Raw genomic sequence first — 22,280 nt, forward strand, 5'->3', positions numbered from 1 at the left:
TATTCTTTGTCCGGGGTATTCTGTGTTTTGTGGGATTAAAAACCAAGAAACCCTTTCATGATGTAAAAAGCCGTAAAAATTCCCGCTATTTAGAGGGAAATTTTAAGGTTAAACCCAGATTTATCCCCTACCACACATGCTATTGAGGCAGCTTAATGGCGCGGGGAGTATTCAGTAGTGCACTTTAGACCCCTTGACATCAGTCAAGAAACATTTGAATGGATAGAGTGAAGAAATATGAAAGTGAATGAATTCGTCCTACTGCGGTGGCTCTTCTAGTCAGCAGACCCCAATCCAATTCAGCACCTGTGGGATGAGCTCTTCGGAGTACATATCCGCAGTCATCCAATTTGCAAAAACTGGAAGAAACAGTTAACCAGCATCCCTGCACCACACTTTCAACATTTCGTTGAGTCCATGCCACATGGACTGATCGAATCCAGGCCATTTTGAGGGGAGTTCTCGCTATTAGGTAGATATACAGTACCTAGTAAAGTGGCCAAGCTGTGTGCGTGTGTGTTAAAACATTGTGAAATGGATTTTAAGACTTGCTTAATTTTTGGAAACCAATGTATTATCGAAATCAAAGACCCTTTTACTGGTGCCTTTCATTAAAACCTTACGGACGGTTGTCTTCCTTCTCTCAGAGGTAAGAAGGACCATAAACGAATCAACGGAGCATAAGTGAATTAATATTCGATCGCCTATCACAGATAGCATGTTTGTGTAGTACGCATAAATACTGGTTCAAATCCCTTTAAAATGTAGTTTAATTGAATGAGTTCATTTATTTCCTCGAAAGCGAAGTAAATATTTGATTTTCCAATGCACCGATCACAACGTCGACTTCTACCTTATCTGCTCCAGAGGACCCGCTGAAAAGCCACCCTATGTTCAAACACTCCAGAAATTCTAATTCGATTAATTTTTCATTCCCTCCAAACCCTGCTATTGTTTCGCGTCTATATCCCAGCTAATCCCGTTAACTTTGTAATTGCGCGATGCTCCGTGTGGACGACACTTTGGAGAATAACTAACTCAACTGCTGTAAGGTCATGAAGATTAAGCACGCGCTGGAAACTTAGTTTGTCATTGTGTGACGTGATATTCCGAAATAAGGGTTGGAATAGAACTGCTGCGATGTCTGAGACAAGGGAGTGCTGAAAAAAAAATTTTAAGCAAGAATTCCTGTCGTCAAAGACGTACAGTGCATAACAGTGACTTCCATGAATAATTCATCCCAGTCAATCTAATTTTTTTTTTCTTTCGTTGGATTTTTTCCCTACCATATGCTGTAACGAAAAAATTTGTTGATGTTATGTAACCTTATTTTCTTCTCAGGTGAAAAGAGCAACAAGCAGAGATTGCCTTGTTTGCTAGTAGATCAACAGAAATAACTAATGAAAAACCTCCCAACTAATCTAAATATAAACAAATGGCTTATAAAACAGTGATAAACATACAAAGAAAGAATCATTGATTGATGGAAAGTCTCCTTCGTTGTCCAAAAATACGACCAGGGTGAATTTCATATTCTTTCATGAAGGAGTTCAAAATGGAAGTGAACTGTACTCAAAGATTACTTGGAAATATATTTCGGAGTTAGTCATAAATACCCAAAGATATTTATTGTTATACTGCAGTTCTCTACGCTGTTGTTTCGAATGATTTAGAAAGCTGTTTAAAAATTTATACATGGAAATGGGCGCAAATAAACTCCAGTAATACTGAAAATATACATAAACGGACAGCAGACTAAAAGGGTTGAACACTAAGAATGATCTAGGATTTGTATGGGAGAGTACAATCGCTTTCAAGAAACGTATAGAACTCAAAGGAACGTGTATAAACCTTGGTGAGTAATCAAGCAAGAAGTCACAGTAGTTTCTAAACCCCAATTGTTGCATGTTTTACAAGATGTTTATAACTATCCCTGCTTGCTAAACTGGCTACAAGATACACCAACACTCCTAATCTTGGTGACATTATTCATGTACCGAGAAACCCGGAAAGAGAAAGAACAAAAACAAAGAAAAAACGTAGAAGCAAAATTAATGGAATGAGAATATTGGAGTGCATTTTTCATGCAAATATGTACCAAACAAATTTAAGAATTTTATAGAAGACAAAGGATACAAAAGACGCATACTAAAGTAAACACATGAGAGGATAAATAGACGAAGACAAAGCCAAATAAATAAGAAACGTGAAAACAATTCTCAAATCAAGTATGGTTTTGAGATTACCGTAGGATCATAAGTGGTTAAGATAAATATTTTATTAAATAAGTATTTTTTACTAGTGCTAAATTTTCTATTTTATTTCATGGCAAGTTGTCACTTCATTTAGATGAAGATTTAAAAGATTCTTCAGTAAGAGCAACACCTTACAACAGTATGTTCCGAGTCAGAACCATGGAATTCGATTTATTTTTCCAAATCTATTTATTGGTTTCAGCGTACACACGAACGCTGAAACCAATCAATGAAAATTAAACCAAAACAGGAAGTTGCTTATAGAATTTTTAAAGAAAATCAAGTTCATTATGGTACGGAACCCCTTTTAGAGAGCTATAATTCAGAATAGCGTAAAATCCAAATTGAATCCTCTATTCACCCTTGCAACAAACATTCAATAATAGCTACAAATGATCCCATTGTAGGGCGATGATGGAAAAAGTAGCATCCATTATCTGCCTTAATTTCGTTGGATATGAACGCTACAGCAAGTCACTCGAACACATTTCTTCCCGTTAAGATCGCGCCTTTTCACGACTGACGAGATTGATCACTCGGGTGTCAGAGGAACGCATCGAGGATTTTCTCCGACAGTGATAAGTTCTTATCTCGGTTGGAATCTCTGCCTCCAATACATTATTTTGTCAACACTCCTCACGCTATATCTTCCGTAAGGATTTCTAGCTCTTTGAGGGAGAGCTAGAAGCACGCGCAGATTGTCTCGCAAGGCATTTCATAGACGTTTGTACTTCTCGAACCATCTAAGGGCGCAGCAAGTTGTCTAACGTCCATGAAGGAGCTGTTCATTGAAGGGTAAATTGTTAATTAAAATTAAAAGTACAAAAAAAAAGAACGAAAACAAAGCCAGTTGGAGTGTTGAATGTACGAATGAGAATCACATTCGCCAGATGTTCCCGAAACGGGCAATCCTCAGTGTCTTTTCTTCAGTTTTCCATCTTTCGACACAAAGACTTAATTATCAATCTTATTTTCGCACTTACTGTTCAGTGAATGCGCAATTTTCAGATAGGAAAATGGTGAATTGATATAAACACATCACTTACTTAATAGATGGTATCTTAATTCCGTATTTTTTTTATTGGAGTGTGAAGAGGACAAAGAAATCTGGGACATAATGAATCATCAAATCTTGCAATTTATTTTCCTAAAAGCGGGTATCGCAAAAAAAAAAAAAAACAACAAACAACTTTCCATTTTTCATAAATGTTCTTTTGCTTTTATTGTGAAAGAACATTTACTGTTAGATGAAAACGGTCCACATAATTTAGGTCATCACCAAAAAAACATTTAATTAGAAAAAAGTAATTAGGAAAGCGTTGAGATTCAGTGTTTTTATTCGAGAGAATGGCAAGTGGAGAAGATAGAAAGGAATGACAGTACCTCAACAAAGGAAGGTCAATTACTAAGCGAATTCACACTTAGATATGCAGCGCATACTTAACTGATTTAAATAATAACTACCCTTTGGCCTTTCCCTATTAAAAATAAATAAAATTTTAATTTAATTTGTCAAAATCAGAACCTTAAGGAAACTGAATCAATTTCGATATTCATTGAAAGTATTTCCCATTTGAATAGTACTTATATCAAAGAGAATAATGGAATGTTGCGAACCTACTACATCATCTTTGTGAGGATTCTCGAGACATCTCAGTTATAATCATTTGGGACTTTGATATTTTAGTAACTGACCTCGAAAGGATTTTCCCGCCTGTTTTTTCTTTTAGATACCTTAAGAGATCGAACTGATCGTCAAGTGATCAATATTCAAAGTTATCCTATCGGTATATTTATGAAATAATTGAACAATTTTTTAGTAAGACAGTACAAAAAAATTTCTTAACACTCATATATTTACTAGTTTAATATTTGATTATGTGTAATGATATCCTTTTAATTAATTTAAGTTATTGGAATTTCCCCTCCTTAGCTACGAAATGCTGTGTCGAGAAAAATGTATTTTATACACTGAATAAGCAATAATAAATACTACAATGAAGTCTACAGATGAACTATATATACATATATTGAGTTTTAACTTCAGTAATTGAAATTAAAACAAAAGATTAGTTTCTTTGATTTAGTGAGTTAGTGTTGATTGAATTACAGTTTCTTTTCCCTCATGTAGCAGTTGATATAATCACCGCCCTTCCCAGACCTGGCGGAAAAGACCTCAGTTCGAATCCCGTCAATGACGCGAGGAATATTTATGGACTCATTTCAAAACGTGGTTGAGTTAGTCGGTCTGAGAGGTGGGTAACATGGTTTTACTCCAGGAAACCCTAGTTTTTCGTCCAGCAGATAGGAAAACCGGCCACAGAACACACATGAATTACAGACATAATATATACGGAGCAATATGGAGTGGCTAATTTGCTTACAACTCCTTATAACGACAACACATACAAACAGAGCATGGTACGTACTCGTACACAAATCGAAATGTCTAAAGAACACAGTCTTATTTGCTGCAGCAGCAAGAAGAAAGAACGAATGCGTCTGTTTAATACCATCAGCATACTTTTAAGAACTGCAATGCACCTTTACTCGCCGCTACAGAAAGCTTCGGTGTAAAATAGGTGGAAGAAATTGCACGCCGTCTGCGCAACTTCTTTATCTTAGCTCATGAAATAACAGCCTTGAAAAATAAGTAAGTGAGCGATCGAATCACCCAGTCAAGATCTGACCCTAGAGGTGAATCTCTTGCCTTTTAGTGATTTATAGCGGTAGTTTCCTGCACGTAAAACGAACGAGCTGTGAGTGAGAAGGAAAGCGATCCATTTAAAAAAATGCACTAAAGTCAGCGTTTTCTGAAGGATGGTCAGATCAATAACTGTTGAGCGTGGCGTGCCATCTTAAATGATTGGGCGAAGTTCGTAAAAAAGGCGATAATCTCCCCACTGTAACATTCTTAAGGAAGTTTAATCGTTGATCTAAGTCATTAAAGCTTAATCATTTCATCTTTACTTATGTCAGAACTTAAGCTAGGTTAATGCGAGCTTCGAATCACACTATTGAATTATACCTTCCGACAACGAATTTTCACCATTAATCTCTTCCATAATTTGGTGGTAAAACAAAAGGGGGGAGACACAAATAAGAAAGCAAAAATACTGGTATTTTCCACAACAAATTTAAATATAAATCAAAATATGACAAGTCTTGTATCCATTGAAAAGAATTTCCATAATGGCTTCCGAAAACAATGCATATACGAACTCGTATATTGGCCATTCAAAGTTTGGTATTATCGTTTTACTGTTAAACATCTGCAAACATATTTCAAATGATGTATTCATGCAAATAAGTTTTTTGCAAATTCCTAGAAATGTTTGTAATCAGTGTGGGCATTACCCAAAATAATTTTCATAAACTTCCCAAGAATTCAAAACAAGCGAATGGAAGAATGAATTAGTCTATATAATTTCCTGAGAGTTAGGGGCAAAAGCGAATAGGCCTGTGTGGGGGTGGGTGGGTTTTATTGTGGGGGGTGTGGGTATTATTGTTTTTCTTGGTTGCCCTAATTTTCTTTATATTTTAATTATTATAATTTATCCCCTTTTTTTTTTATATGTCTATCCCCGTAGTCCAATCCTCCCACTTAGCATCTGACTTGTTTGTTCTCAGAAGATTACCTGACTCGTAGGGGACCTTAATTATTTTAAGTATTTCTCCACAGGATTGGCTGAGTTTCGGAATGACAGACTCCAACACATGATTGTAAAATAAAACAATGTTTATTAACATATCATACAGAAATTAGCAATAGTGTTTGGTCAAACTATATTTGGCTGGTGACTTGTTAATTCATTAACCTTTATATGTGTAAATATCTTGTTCAAACTCAATTGTTTCATCATCTGATATCCTATTCTAATACACATTATTATTCATTATGACATGGTGTCACTTCATGTTCTTTACAGGGACTTCAATAGGTCGTGTCATACACTTTACATAGATTCTTCCCACTCTTCTCCTGAACAGTCTGTAAAATAAACCAACAACTACCTGCCAATGAACTGGCTCACAAAAACTTTCAGAGTTCGTGTCTCAATTTGTAAGAAAATTGCATTTATTCAATCAGACACCCTTTCTGCAATCAGGTCAACAGGAAATATTAATCAATTCAATTTAACATTACCCTTTAGAACAGATAATCCTCTATACCGTTATATATCACTTATTAATTAGCCCCTACTTAAATCAGAAATACTCTCCACAAATCAACTCATAATAAATCGAAATTTCAACCTTTAATTTCATACATATTATAAAAACCCTTCCCAACCTTAAACAATTCTCAGTTATCTATTATAATCTCTCCTTCCAGCAAGCATATATATGAGGAGCTTCACTTCAAATTATAGGCTACGTCCGTCTTAAATACCTTACACTTTTATTCATATATTCATTACTTAAATATACACATTTTTCTCCTAAAGTCCTCTCCTTAATAAATTAAGTACACCTATTTCGGTAAACTCTCTAGCACTTACGTGTTTGGCCTGGAACTTTCCTCTCTGCTCGGCTTCCTATCTTATCGGTCATTCAGGTACTGGAATGCGGGGGCGCTCATTTGGGGCCCTCGGTGATTATGGTGCTTCCCTACCGGATACTGCACGGCTGGAATCAATCAGTGTCGCATACTCTTTACCGGTCAGCATTTCTTCTTCCGTGGATAGAGGGGTTTTTGAGTAGGTCAATGGTTCGACCACTCATTCGACTGGCTTTGCCTATATAATTCTCAGGGTGTGATTCTTCCTCACTATGGCTTCCATGTTTACAGGTGAACATTCCTACTGGCTGTCGGGATATGCAGAATTTCTATCACTGCTTCCATCTACCTCAGGTCTGCAGCTATCACCCAAACTAGACTGCTGCTCTGCTTTGTATCGTCCTCCAACTCCTTCAAATCATCCTCCAGACCGCTCCGAGAACTTCTTCCGACTCCTCCGAAAACTTCTTCCGAATCTCCCGAAAACTTTTCCAGAATGCCCACGAAAACCTTTTCAGAATCTCCCTCTCAAAATTCCCTCTATTTTCTTCCTGGCCAATAGGAGATCTGCACATCGTTTTTCCTGTGTTCTCATTTGTCTCCTCTCCTCTTCCGTGGGCGGGTCTTCTTTATTCTTTGTGCCCCAACTTCCGTGGACCTCGAACATACCAGAACAATCCAGAAAGAGAAGCGGAAGTTCAGGTCAACTGAGAAGCGTCACAGCTCCTCCCGTGACCTCACGCGCGCACACCTGGTGACGTCGCCTACCTCTAATAGCGTTTCACCGTGAAATCTTTAAGAGGGCCAGCTTAAGCACTCTTGGCCCTTTCTATAGTGCATCTGCCTCTGTCTTAATGGGGGATTTGTCATGGTATATTACTTTCACTCACTCGTCAAAGAACTTCTATACAAACAAGCTACTACTAAACAGAGAGTGACTGGAAGGTATTTTTGAATTCCAGTGTTTCTTAATCCATGTTGTTTGTACCAGAAAACCACTATTCGTACTACAGTTAAGTTCTCATAATATTTAACCATTTTTATTAATTAATGTAAGGACGGGTCCTTACACCTGTATTCAGATTTATTTTTATTCGGCCTAAATATCTTTATAATGTCACTCCCTTCTTCTGTAGCAAATATTGCTCAAAACAACGAAATATGGAACAAATATGTATCCCAAATATGGAACAAATATGTAATATTAAAGAAACAAAGAATAATCAATAATGATAAATTGATAAAAATCTTTATTAATAGAAAATAAAACTAGAATTTAAATTTTACTATTAAAATGTAACCTCTTATGACCGATTTTTAAAGCAAAAAAACGCAAATGGGTGTTTCATATCCTTTGTATGATGTGCAATTATTCGCATTAACTCAACCAGGAAAACTTTAAAATTCATTATCAAATTAAGCTTAACGCGAACTTGGAAAACAAACTGAAAAAGCCGATATAAAACAATAAAAAACTACACTTGATAATTACCAAAGTCATTACTGTCTATTTAAATTCTTCTTTGAATAATTTAACATGAGGTAACTTAGTATTTTAGCAAAGATGCATAAAAAGATTCTAACAGCATTTACCAACAATAAATAAGGAAAAATTTATGGATTATCAATTATTGGGACAAGACTTGTCTCAAGTTTGCAGATACGTCTGCAGACTTCAGATACTATAGATAATAGGAACTTGCAAAGGTTACTTATTATCACAGGAATTTGTTTACAGTCTAACGAAAAAGAAGCCTTTCCTACCCGCAAACTGAAAATTGCTATTTGCAGATCATGCTCAATCCAAAGTATCCAATTAACAATAAAATTTTTCAGATGAATCTCTCCTATTATCAGTTCCTACTACAATATACCTGAAATCCTTGCTGAGAAATAACTTTACAGCCCACAGTTTTACTAGATATACAGTAGAATTGAATCTTTTTCAAAAAGTAGCTCTTCAGAACAGTAAGTGAAAAAAAACGCACTGAATCTTCTTCTATAACGATTTCAGAGAACTGTCCAGAATCTTTAAAGCAGAATTCTTAACACCCTTCTGAAGCAGGATCTAATAATTAAAATTTAACAGGTAGTTCTGCCTAAGTAGACGATACCAGACAACCAGCCCCTCCTTTGTCGCCTTATTTAATGTCAACAAGTTAAAGGTTGGTTGGTTGTTATTAGTTTTATGGCGCATCAGCACCTGAGGCCATTGTGCACCAACAAATTAAAGGTGTCAACAAGGATACTATCACTAGCAAGCACAACTAGTGTTAAATTCACATGTTACGGGGTGAACAGTGCCTTGTATTTTTCTTATAAACACAATGAGACAAGGGCCATCTCCACAGCTATTTCAGCAATTATCGCCAGTTTGGTTCCTTTCAACTTTTTGGAAATAAGTATTAAACAATAGTATAACTGAAAGCTACGTAGCATACCAAAACAAATAATCTATTAACCAAATTAATCCGGGACAATCATGATAAGCTATTACATTTTCGTGGAGAAAGGAGGAAGAACATGTTGTAAGAAAACTGTTTCCAGAAAAGCCGAACAAAATGTCTAAAGGACATATTTAAACAGTTGATATAAACATGGATTGAACTAACTTTTTAGTTTTATATCATTTACTGTTCGTAATTTAGCAATGTAATTATAAAGATAGTGTGTTCGTCCTGTATTAGGTCAGTACAAAAATACTGATATTGATCTTTCTCAGTACAATAAGAACCTAATTTATGAATACAAAAGCAAGGCGTTTTCTATCAAAGTCAATATTCTAAAACTATTGGACAACTTCTGTATTACTCGTTAATATATGAATAAATGTTATGTGCCAAGCTCGTATTAATGAAATTAGTACACAATACTATATCAATAAACACGCTGCAGAAAAGAAAATTAGAAGTAAAAATTCTGAATAAATAACTAGATTATGTAAGATAAAATGAAAATCCGATAATTTCTAAACATATCCAAGTTTTTTTTACTACAGAGATTTAGCAAAACAACAACTTGTTACAGTTTATTAAATCTAGCATCTCTCTTTTGGCCAGCAATATGGTCTCAGGGTTATTTAAGACAGCGACATTTGTCGTCCAAAAAACCCCAAGGAGTGTTTGGGCCTTAGAGAACTGTCTGCTAATCCAGCCATTTACAAAGCCAGCCGGTCATACATTTTTATTACCATCCCAAGACACATGCTTGGCACAGTGACACAAACTCCCACAGTGTTCTTTGAACGTTATTCGTGCTGTCTTCAGCAAAGCCCACATGGCTTGAAGATGTGTTACACTGCAGGATTTTATAGTCAACAAAAACATCTTGACTTAAAGCCGTAAGAAGGAAAAATTTCATCTGCAGAGAACCATGGAAAATGTTTCTGTTGTACTACCAAGGAGTGCCCGCTGTAAATATTTACAGATAATTTTTTTTATATGCGATAATAAATCATCTTTGGGAGTAATCTCGGTTGGTACTGTCTGTGATTTTAAGGAATCGATGTAAAGTTCGCAATGTTTAAAACTGTCAATTTGCAATGGAGAGGTTTCAAAACTCTTCCCTTCATCACTAATAAAGTACAGTGGACTTCTAATCTTTTCAAATTGAAATTTTTAAGAAATTAAAGAAATCAAATTCACGTCAAGATTGCAATTATGTTTTCTTAAAATAGTAATTCATTCAATAAACCCAAAAGAAAAAGTACGTATTCATTTGTCCACTTTGAAATCAGCAAAACTCCAGAACTTACCCAAAAACCCTATTATCCTCTGCCTTCAGATTACACTTCGCTCACGGACAACTCACATAAGGTTTAACTCAAAAGATGACTGCACACACGAAATATCCAGCACAGTGAGCATATTATTTGGGCACTTAATTCCATATGATTCCTGAAAGACATGTAAAGGCAACAATGAGAGTGCTTGCACTCTGGAACAGTTTTCAGCATAAAGAAAGGAAACTATTCCTTTTACTTTACACTAAAATCTTCTAGTACTATTATTAACTTCTTATTCCCTTTCTTAGCCAAGCTCTGCCAACAAATCTCTTTCCATCAGTGGTCGCTATATCAAGCGTTTTCTTCCCAAGACGAAAGAAAGTTTTCATCTTAAAAGATATTAGGCCAATTCCATCCCTTCCCCAATGCTAAACGTTTGGAAAGATGCATCCTTCCTATAAGCTGTTTGTTTTGATCGTGATAGGTCAAATTCCTTATGGGCTTCAAAACAGATAACCATCATCAACTTATCAAAAAACTAACATATATTTTACGCACTGAATTATTTAAAAAATTATATTATTTACTCTGAGATTTTTCTGCATTCACCATAAATTCTCTGCTAATGCAAGATACTACATGTGAATAGCAGTAACCCCAGAGTAACTTAACAAGTGTGTGGTACTACACTCGGGGTAGTGGAGAATCAAAAAAGACTGGGGTAATTGCGCAGTCAGACATGAAATACTCTGACAGTGCAGACACGCTGCCCGAAGAGCTCATGGGATTTTGTCAATGATATACATGAATTTTGCTAGTAGGTATAGGGACATGATTATTCCATTGTATGAGGCTATGGTGAGGCCACATCTTAAGTACTGCATAGTCTGGAAGCCTCATTTTAGGGAGGATGTAGAGCTGTTGGGACAAATACAAAGAAGGACAACGAGATTGGTAAGAAGAACAAAGAGGTGCTCTTACCAAGAAATGCTTCAGTTCTGCAAATTGCAGCTCGAGACCAGGCACCTGCGGGATGAACTGATTGATGTGTTGAAAGCCTTGAATGGATTGAGTAAGCTGGATGTTCAGGGCATTCTAACACTAGCTGAGACCACACACGAGGGGGCATAAATCCAAATTAAGGAAGGATGGTTGCAGAATAGATGTGAGGAAGTTTGCCTTCAGCCAGCGGGTGGTTTGATTGTTGGAACAGGCTTCCTCCTGTTATTTTGGACAGGTTGAATGAATTCAAGGAAGAAGTTGACACATTTTTGGAGGGTAGGGATGAATGAAATGTGTATATATTTTTTTTTTTTTTTGGCTATTGCTATATAAGCTAGCTTTCTTGCTTCATTTTCCATTATTACTACTAACCCTAATAAAACAATATTACTATATCATGTTCTGATAAATAATTATCAGAACGTGTATTGCTATAATTTTTAGCATCTCATATTCTCATAGTATTTGTCCAAGAGACACCCTTAAGCTGAGTTACTTTCTTTCGATACCTCTTCAGTCTTTTTAACTTCATACCTACATGTCTTATAGACGATGACGTGACAACGTACCATATGAAGTTCTCTTCCCCTCATTTTTTCAACTCAAAAACACTTGTGACATTCTCAAAGAAGGTTTCCTCCTAGTTTTGTATTTTCGACTATTCAGTTAAACCATGTAAAGTTCAAATTACTTCCAATAAATAAAAAACAAGCACTTTCTTATTACGGCTTCTCCTGACTCGCGCTAATAATCCGGCAAGCTTACATCACAAATACTTGGGAGTGATTTATAACCGTAATTTAATTTCTGTCAACAGAGTAACGTTTGGGCAACTATACAAATCTGGTGCCTGAAGCAGCACCTACAACACATATTTATAAAAGATTTCTCAAAAATTATCAAAGCTAAATGTATGACCTGCATATGTATTCGCAGTTTCGTCTGATATTCTTCTTACCAATTTAAAAAATCATCTTTGGAATATTGGTTCTTGAGGTGGTTCCAGAAAGATCAAGGTCCTGGCTGCTTTCAGTAGTCAGAATTCAATTCAAACTCTACCTAATGTCGTTTTATTTCAGTATTCAACGTACGCAAATTCTAATAGTCAGGGAATGGAATATTTCAGGCTGGTTAAACGAAGTTAAAATCAGCCCTTGCATCTTCAGCAAACAGATTGTGCGATTATCAATCACTTTCTTCGACATAATAAAGAATTTCAACACTCCCAATCCTGATCCGACCATACTTATTAATAACAAAAGTCTATTGCTTCAAACGACGAGACAGAGCTACCTTAACAACTCCAAACAAAACTTAAATATTTCCTCATTTTTAAATCCACAACGTGAATGTTCCAACAGTGACTGCCTTTTTGAACAGCAGATAGTTCTCTGGTTTCTCTCGCCATCCAATTATATAACCACGTTTGATACAAAAAAATCTTTGTTATTCGATTTTCACTTTATACTGATTAATGCTTTAACTATCATTCTAATTTATCCTTCTATTTACCCAATTTTTAGTCCTATGTGTTACAGAATTTGCTGATGTTCTTTATGTGGTTCATTCTTCTGAAACAGAGCGAGATTTAACCAATATATTTTTACCTATCATACTTGATGCAAAATCGCTCTATTTGATTTTGCTGCATAAATGAATATTAATTTATTCGTTGAATTTACACTTTCGAATTAAAAATTACCGATTCATGTCATGCGACACTTTTTGATCTCTCTACCGATGTTCCGTGATTTCCTCAACATTTTCTTTGCTAAGAAAAGTCCTTATCACATTCTGAATTAGGTTAAAAGACATTTCAGCAAGCGATGAATAAAATCATATTTTTTGAAAGAAAATCCATATAAAAGGACAGTGGATTCATCTCAACTATCAAATACTGCATGCAGCATATGACTCGCGAGTTTGCTCTCCGAAATAAAGAGAAACTTCACTCTGGAATGAAAAGAAGTTATCATTCTGATTGTATTTCATACGCCTTAAAGTAGAAACTACGTTTATGTGAAAATCGCTGTAATACATTTTAGATGTAATCTTTATACAATGTGAAGGGAGAATTCATCGGTACTTGAGGATAAGAATGCCAGCTCAACTGAATTATCTGAAGCAATTGGAAAATGCAATGCATTGACTATTACTTTTTATCTGTTGCGCGAAATCGTCGTAAAGAAGTAATGATTCATCATACTTTAGATTCCAATCTTTCTTAACTTCGGTCCATCGCAATTGTCTAATTTAAGATTCTTAAACAATCTCCAAGAAGCTACGCGCATGAAATATCTTTATACTGTCTGTAAACTGCTATGTGCTCTGATAGGTTAGACTCTTTGAGTGATGCAAATAGACCTTTCTTGGAGGGAAAAGAATATTAAACTCATTTTCAAGATGAATAATTGATTCTTTCCACACACATTTGGAAAAAAAAGACCATAAATTAGAAACCAAGCAATTTCCACAGTTTGGCAGAATAGCGGGCTGTTCTTTCTAAAAAAGAGTGGACTATATTCAAGTGAGAATCTTCTATTTGTAAGATTATCTCCAATGTATAGGTTCGCCTTTAATATTTTGAAATAGTTGTTAATGTTGATAACAAAATACATTTGCACGCTTATCACTTCAACACGGAACAGAAGTGTGGTGATAATAACATCTCCAACTCTAGCGTGGAACAACGTTCATCTTTTTAACGATTTCTTTTATAAAAATTTTTTTCGGGAAGAAGTCAAAAACATTAAAATTGTGGCAGGGTTTTTTTTGTTTATCTATTTTTTCCATTGTAGTATTTCCATCAGTGGCAATTGTTGTTATTATTTTAGTACAACAGCTCCAGTCATGCACTAAGGTCCACAAGCTCCTAACTGAGTTAAAATCTCAGAATTCCCAGGCGCTGAGGGATTTTCCCATATAATATAAATAATATGTGAGCTGTCCTTTGCTCATGAGCAATGACGCAAATGTTATAAAACGGTCATTTATTATGCAAAATTACTTACAAGTATATACATAACTGGTATTCATTTATATTTAATCTATTCATTTTTCTCATTTAATCTGTTAATACATGCCATAAAATCTCTCAATTATCAATATCAACCCTCTATACAGCTACATACACTAAACCAATTCAATTTTAATCACCTCATATTTCTCTCAGTCAGCAATACCAATTCTCTTCACAACTTCAACCAATAAACCAACCAACTCAATACTAAGCATTTACTTATATTTCTCGTAATTTCTTAAACTTCAACCTCACTCTAAAATAATCTCCAACTTTATCTAAGCACCCTTTCCAACAGAACTCAGTTCAGAGGACTTGCGTTTCTTCTCTTTCATGGTGGAGTTTCTTCGTGCGGTGAAGTTTGCCATATAGCTCTCCTAGTACTGTCTTATTTCGGGAATAGTTCTCTGTTAATACTGAAGGAAATTACCACAGCAGTAGTGGGAGTCAGGGGCACTATCTGACTGATTTGTTACTCAGCTTCCGATTAACTTCTAGCAGAGGAACATGCCCGACGACAGATAAGTTTAACTTTTCCTAATAACGTTACTGCTTAAGGAGTAACTGGACGAGACAGATACCATTTACTTTACTCTTCTCGATACTTTCTCTAATCCGACCACCCGCTACAACAGCCTCTGTTGTGCATGGCAGAACTCTTCACTACATTTTAAACCTGACCTAATCACGAAATTATTCTTTAACCTCATCTTCTCATACATCAGTAACCCACATTCTGTTTTTCCCACACAACGGAACTCTTTCATCGTTTACCTCTAGACCACCTACTGACCATACCATGGAACTACACCATACTGACGCCCTTCCCCAAAATGCCCTAAGTATGACGTCCTCAAGTAGCGGTGTTATACAAGGATTCAACTATTGTTTTGAAGCTTTTAATTTTAACCTCTTCCACACCTGACCATCCCGTTGTTTACCATGTTCCTTAAGTGCCTTGCCGCCAAGGCCTACTCCCACTAAAGGAAATATTTCTGTAATGATGTTAGTGCTTTACTTCTACACACTATCCTTACTAAGAGAAATATATTTGTAAGACTTTGTCTTCCAACTAAAAAGTTATCCATTTGATTGGTCACCGGAAACAATTCATGCAGATAAACATGCTAGTTTGTCACTGAGAAATATTGCACCTGTCTAAGAGAAGAAGTTATTCTGACGGTCTAAATCTATTTATAAATAAAATAAGCCAGGTAAATATTATATATCTGCGACAGCGCGTGCTGAAATCTTTTTTGATGGTGTTCGTCGAGAGAGAGAGTCATATCAAGTCCCTTTTACAGATTCCATACGACTGTATACGAACAGCTACAGTCATCCCATCTAGAATAAACCAAAGTTATTCTCACCCCAGGAAGTCAAGCAAGAATATAAACGGGGCTAGGGTGTACTTAATGTATCATTTCACTACTAACATCTAGACGGAAACTGCTGTCTTCCTCATTCAACTGGGCTTGCTCCATGGATGCCAAAGAATAATGACGCCATTACAGATAGTAGTACAACCATAAAAAGCTTTCTTTTATATTTAATCATTAAAATCATTGTAGAACCAGACAAAAAGAGGCAGAATAGAATAAATATTCTCTCACTTGTATATCAAAGTTATTAACTTTTCAAAGCACACAGAAACTTCACAATTGCTATGTATGGTAAGAAGATATTTATTTTTCTTCTGAAAAAATGTGTCCTGGTTGCTGGTTTTAATTAACAGTTACTAGTTAGTTATTACAGAATAAATATTAAAATCGTGACTTCCTTTTACAATAATCTTAATGTTAATATATTTAAAAAAATTCTTTGAAGAATGCCAGAAAAAAAGCAAGAAAAATATTCTCCAAACTTGTCATTGCAACTACAGTACATCCTTTATTAGATTTACGGTATCCAACTGAGGCATCCCTGTCCGCCTGCGAAAGCAGAATGTTGTTACAGAGACTGCAAAAAGTAAACTAAATCACTGAAACTGTTCTTACCACAGCCAGCTTTCGTTTACGTTGAGCTGCTCTTGACAGTTCTACTAAAAGGACGCACGTGAAGTCGTACATCACTGAAGCAAGTAGAAATGTGATTAGAACCGGCTGTTCAAAGAGAAACTCTCCCCATTCGTACAGGTTACGATTCAGACTAAAGTTTACTGAAACTAGACTAAGACTAGAAGCCAGCAGACTGCTTCTCTCAGTGAGAGACACTTTTTTAAACTTCTTCTGGGATCCATGTACTTATCAGACAATAGATGACATATAAAGACATTCCCATCTTTCCTCGTACTTCATAACAAAAACTGGGGAACATTAAACCTCTGTTTAATGTTCCCCAGTTATGGTCAGATCGTTTTCTGTCTGGTAAAATTCGCATTCCTCTTCTCTACATGGAAAAGATACTCTTCATGTAAAGTATAAAACCCAAAAAACTTTAAATTCCATTCTAGAATAATGCATCCACTATGTTGAATGCAAAATTTACAGTCTCATATATTCATGCCCATTGTGTTCACTACATCATTACTCCTTTGACATTATTGCCTCCTTAATGGAGTATTCCTCGAGCTATATTCAAGTCTGTACGTTTATAAATTACGCACATATTTTACAGGATGTAGACTCACAACAGTGGTGGATAATAAGACGGGCATTATTTGGATTAGTAAAACTGTTTTGGTTGTTAAATAGCATTCCTTAGTGATATGAATTTTCAAAGAACTTTTATCTCATGTGGTTATGAAAACAATCTAGACGGACTATTTCCTTTTCATTCATGGTTTTCTTTACACTCTGCTACATCAAGTGAATTGCTTCTTAAAGAAAACAGTTCTTCACTGCCACAAAACCAAAGTTGTGTTACCAGCAGAAGTGGGTGGTCCAGACGAGAAAAATAAATATCGATCTGCTTATTTTCCATTAATTATTTCAGACTCCAGCGTGGAGATGCGGTATGAGAAATAATTCTTTTGAAACTATGGAACCGTCCAGGGTGGGGGATGCTGTTTAACATATCGCTGGGAGAAACGCTGATGAGAATGCGCCTATCACAAGTGCCGAGAAAACAGCCTTGACGGTGTATTGCGAGTAACCAACCTCGACACAGCAGCTTCTCAGAGATGCATGCATACCCTCTCTCTCTGCTATACGAGGGTGGCACATTAATGCACGTGCATTTTCGAACTGTCGCTAGAGAGAGCAGTGACAGTAATTCGTGATAAGTCGTCTTGACAAAAGTGGAGATCTGTAGATGAAAGAAGTGGGTGTCGGAGATAAGCGTTGTATAAATTAGGAAGGTTAAACGACGGAGAAAGATATTTGGGTCAAAGCAGCCTCAAGAAACAAGTTAGACGATGATTGAAGTTCTCACCTCAGAAAGAGACAACGAACATTTATAAATACGAACGAAGTGACCTCTACTGAACGTGTCAAAAGGTCATTGTACAAGTGAAAATATTTGACGTATTTCATTCCTAAATTAAGATTCTTGAGCGCATGTTTTACTTCAGTATGTAACAAGCAGTGATATTATTCATTTTAAGACAAACTGTAAACCTTCCTCTAAATGACACCACCAGGTAAGAATTCTTTACTGGTTTTCTACTCCTTTTATTGCTAAATTTCTTTTATTTCTTTGAGGATTAACTTAGCCTGTATACTTCAGCTTCAAAAAATAGTTTAGTGGATATTTCTTGAGGCTACGTGATTGATTATATAATTAAGAATCGATTTTTCTTGTTTTTGCCTAATTAAATCTCCATTAGACCCGTAACAATACAAAAATAAAAAAGATAAAAGAGACAAGGGCTTAAAGAAGGCTAAGGAGCAATCCTCTTCTTCTTCTGGACGATGAATCCAATGGGGTTTTCGATTTTATGTCTTACTAACAAAAGCAGCAATGACTCTGAGTAGAAATATAGGCTGATGAATTTCGCTAGGTATGCAATCCAATAACGAATCCTTCATTAGGGCTATAAGTGATGACTCTGTCTGATGAACACAGCGCGCGAATCCCACTGGTATCTTTTGTATGGGAAGACTGGGTGTGTTTTATTTCTATTACGAGTAATTCGGCTTGAAGGTTTCCGTGCACTCCAATTTCTCACGAAACCATTATAGAATTATTCTGTAGTGGTGTGACCAAGACTAGAAGTCTCCGGTCCAATTATATTGGTATGAATATAAAAGTCATTTCAAAGTCCCGAAGTGTTTCAGTGAGAGAAAAAAGCATACGAGCAATTATTTGTTTATAAATAAATGCTTATAAAGCATTTATTATTTTACAAAAATACCTATTTGGATAGAAGAATAAGAGAACAATAAAAAGCGAATTGGTTGAATTCTACTATCTGCAACAGTGCGAACATTAAAGACAAGAGTTTCAATCATTTCAAGGATTCAAATACACTGCTCGACAAAATTAACGGAACACGTGGAAACCGTGTTCTGTTAATCGTGCGGTAACTATCCTGGGGTAACTGGCGCAGTTTGCAATTAAGCGGGACAAAAGTTGGTACGGTGGTGTACCATGGAATAACGATGAAGTGAGGGGACAGCTAGAAACTTCGGACAGGTATAAGGGACATTTATAGGGGTTGCATAAGAATTACCAGAAGGGTCACATTACAAGATGCTCAAAAATATGGTCACATGACATCAGTATGGCGTATGATCCCCTCCAATGGCTAAACAGGGATGACAGCAATTAACCATGCGCGCTACAACGGTGTCTTTAAGATTCTGTGACAACAAATTCCATTCATTCACCAGCGTGACAGACAACGTGTAATGCGACGCCCAAAGACGTCCCACGCATGTTCGATCGGATTTAAGTCTGTGATCGTGCTGGCCACGGCAGTCCTTCGATATATTCAGTTTAAAAACATTCCTCCACCATTTGGGCTCTGTACAGTGGCATTGTTTTGCATGAAAAAAAAAAAAAAACTAGGACAACCGCACCCCTAAAAAGTCGCACATAGGGTTGAAGGATGCATTCTCGGTACCTCTATCAAAAACATGAAGAGGGTTGCGGCTGTTGATCATTATTCCAACCCACACGAGAATACTGCCTCCACCATAAGTTTCCCTTTCTCTGATGTTGGAAGGATGTTACCGCATTCCTCGTTATCTCCAGATGAAATAACCTCTAGAATTTTTAGGCTAAAACGGGACTCAGAGACCAGAACGGTGCCACATTTATCAGGACTCCAATTCACATATTCACGGCACCAGTTTCGACGAGCCTCTGCGATGGTTTGGGGTTAATGGGATACAAACAGGGTCCACTGGAACTGAGCCTTTTAAACACAGTTCAGTTGGAAATGTTTTCAGCTCTGGCCGCAGCAACCTCAACAGACAGTTGATAACAGTACATCATAGGGTTCCATCTTGCTGTTAGAGCCAGATTAAAGTCTGTTTATTACTATTATTATCAGTTTATTAACCACAAGAAACTGAGTCACCCCGGGGCGGCAATGTGCCAGGAAGGTGTGAAATTTACATACTGAGGTGCGAGGAACCACATGTACAATGTATAAGAGTACATGCGTGCTCGACCTGAGATATTTACAGGATTCAACTTACACAAGTTCGAAATAAAATAAAAAAAAAGTTTGTAAAAATAAACAGCTAGGCGGAAGTAAAAGAAAACATAAATGCAGCAGGCAAAAAGTCTAGGTGCAGGCGATCGTCACAGATTTAATAGCTGGCAACAGTTCTTGAGGCTTTCCTTTCTGCGGAACTTGTCCTCAGAGAACTTATCAGGGTGGATTCCTAATTTATTATATATCTGGAGGCAGTTGGTCGGAAACATGTCCCTAAAGGAATCAATGTTTGTGAGCCGCAGAGGGAGGCAGGAGTCGGGGGTATGTTCCTCTTGTCTTCTTTGAGCCAGAGATTAATGGAGATATAGATGGAGCATCAATTAGGCCTGTGATAAGCCGTGCTACTGTGAGTGCATTTCTTTTCGTGGTGAGAAGTCTCCAGGGAGTGGTGCCTAGATTAGCTTGGAGGACGGATATGGAGATAGTAAAAGGGTGGCTCACCACCCTGTTCATCCATCTAAATAACCAATATTCCAGACTGAGGTTTAGATTGGAGGCAGGAGCAGTTGGCCATGTTTCAGATGCATAAAGAGGTATTGAGGTAATACACCGAAAAAGCAGCGCTGGTTGATACACAACAAAGAGCTCTTGACGCACTGCCCAAAGTGCTGCGTACGTCTTCTGTCTCATCCTGACAAAGTGAAGCTGGAAGGCGAGTCCAACATCCTAGGTAAGGCCTAGGTCTGTGTGAGAAGTCACTTTTTCCTGCTAACGAAGATTTGAACGTAATTTTTAATTTTTTTTTTTTTTTTTTTTGGTTATTGATAGTTGAGCAGTTTTGGAAAGTGGACGTAGCCCTCAAACTACCGTTGTCAGCTCTTCTTGTAATAGTTCCTGTATCATGAAACTGCCTCCACAGTGCTGAGACGATACCTTAAGCCAAGGTGCCACCGCCGCCTGCGACTGTCTGGCTTCAAGTTGCCCAATGACGCGCCATCTCAAAGCATCATCTACACGACAATGACCTGCCATCTTGAGTACTGAAGATGTGGCTATCCCACTTACCAAGCCAAAAAACGGAAATGAAGTGATGTGGTCGCAATAAGTGTTTTTGTAGGAATGAATAATTTGCAGAATGTGCGGCTCTGTAAGGTGGTAGATCGATTTCTATTGGATACTCGGAATTTATCCGAGTATCCAATAGAATTTATCAATCGGAATTTATCATGAAAAACGTTTTATTCTGTTAATTTTGTCGAGCAGTGTAATTCCACCTGACCATAGGTTTCACACTGATTTTAATGGATTATTCCCAGATATAACTACATTTGCAAATATCTCTGACTTATCAGCTTGTGAACAAGCTGGATCCAAAAGAGAAACCATAGCCATTAATCCAAACTCTCGTAGTTACAAAGAAGAGAAGAGTCAAGTTGTTATATTTTTGCATTTATTTGTTTAGGATTTTCAATGGAGGAACGAAGGCCGCGAAGCTTCAATTTATCTTGTGTAAACAAGGCATGTTCTATGGTCTGATCGTTTTGTGGAAAAATGGAGACTTATGAATACATAATGCGCAGGTATAAAGCGGAAAAATATTACCAAAACTCTATTATAGCCTTGTATCCAGTAAAATTTACAGAAAAACCTCTTAACAAATCGAATTACTTCATACCCTTAATCAATCGCAGCTTGTATGTCAACTATAATAAAAATGCATCCATTAACGCCACTAGCTCTTGGTAGCTAAATTCCTTAATGCTGGCATATGTCTTATAATTAACCAAATCCAGGGAACAATAGTGGCTCTTAAGCGAAAGCTGCGATACGTCACAGTTGCATCAACTACTACAGCACTCATCAGCCGTGTGTAAACATCTTGACAACCCAGTTAATAATAAGAGTTCGAGAACTCCACTAAGCCCTTACTTCAGCACCAATAAGAAAAGATGAACACTCCCGAAAGACATCTTATGATCAATATGTATGGCACAGCATCAATCAATTGCCCATATTTACATTTTGTAAATAGACAGCGCAAGGAGTACTCACTCTGGGCTTGCCTAAGGGGAACCCATATTGCTCGTCAACTATAATACAAAAAGATTTTACCCTTTTATGTTTAGAGGACAACGTAAACAACCTTAAGCAGTTATATTCATGCAACTAAAGGATTGATTCCATTTGCAAATATCAGTAATATCGTTAATTATGCTTAGTCAAAGGCAAGATCT

The sequence above is a fragment of the Mastigoproctus giganteus genome, chromosome 1 (genome assembly GCF_048544385.1).
Source record: "Mastigoproctus giganteus isolate SK-2022 chromosome 1, ASM4854438v1, whole genome shotgun sequence".
Classification (NCBI taxonomy): Eukaryota; Metazoa; Arthropoda; class Arachnida; order Uropygi; family Thelyphonidae; genus Mastigoproctus; species Mastigoproctus giganteus.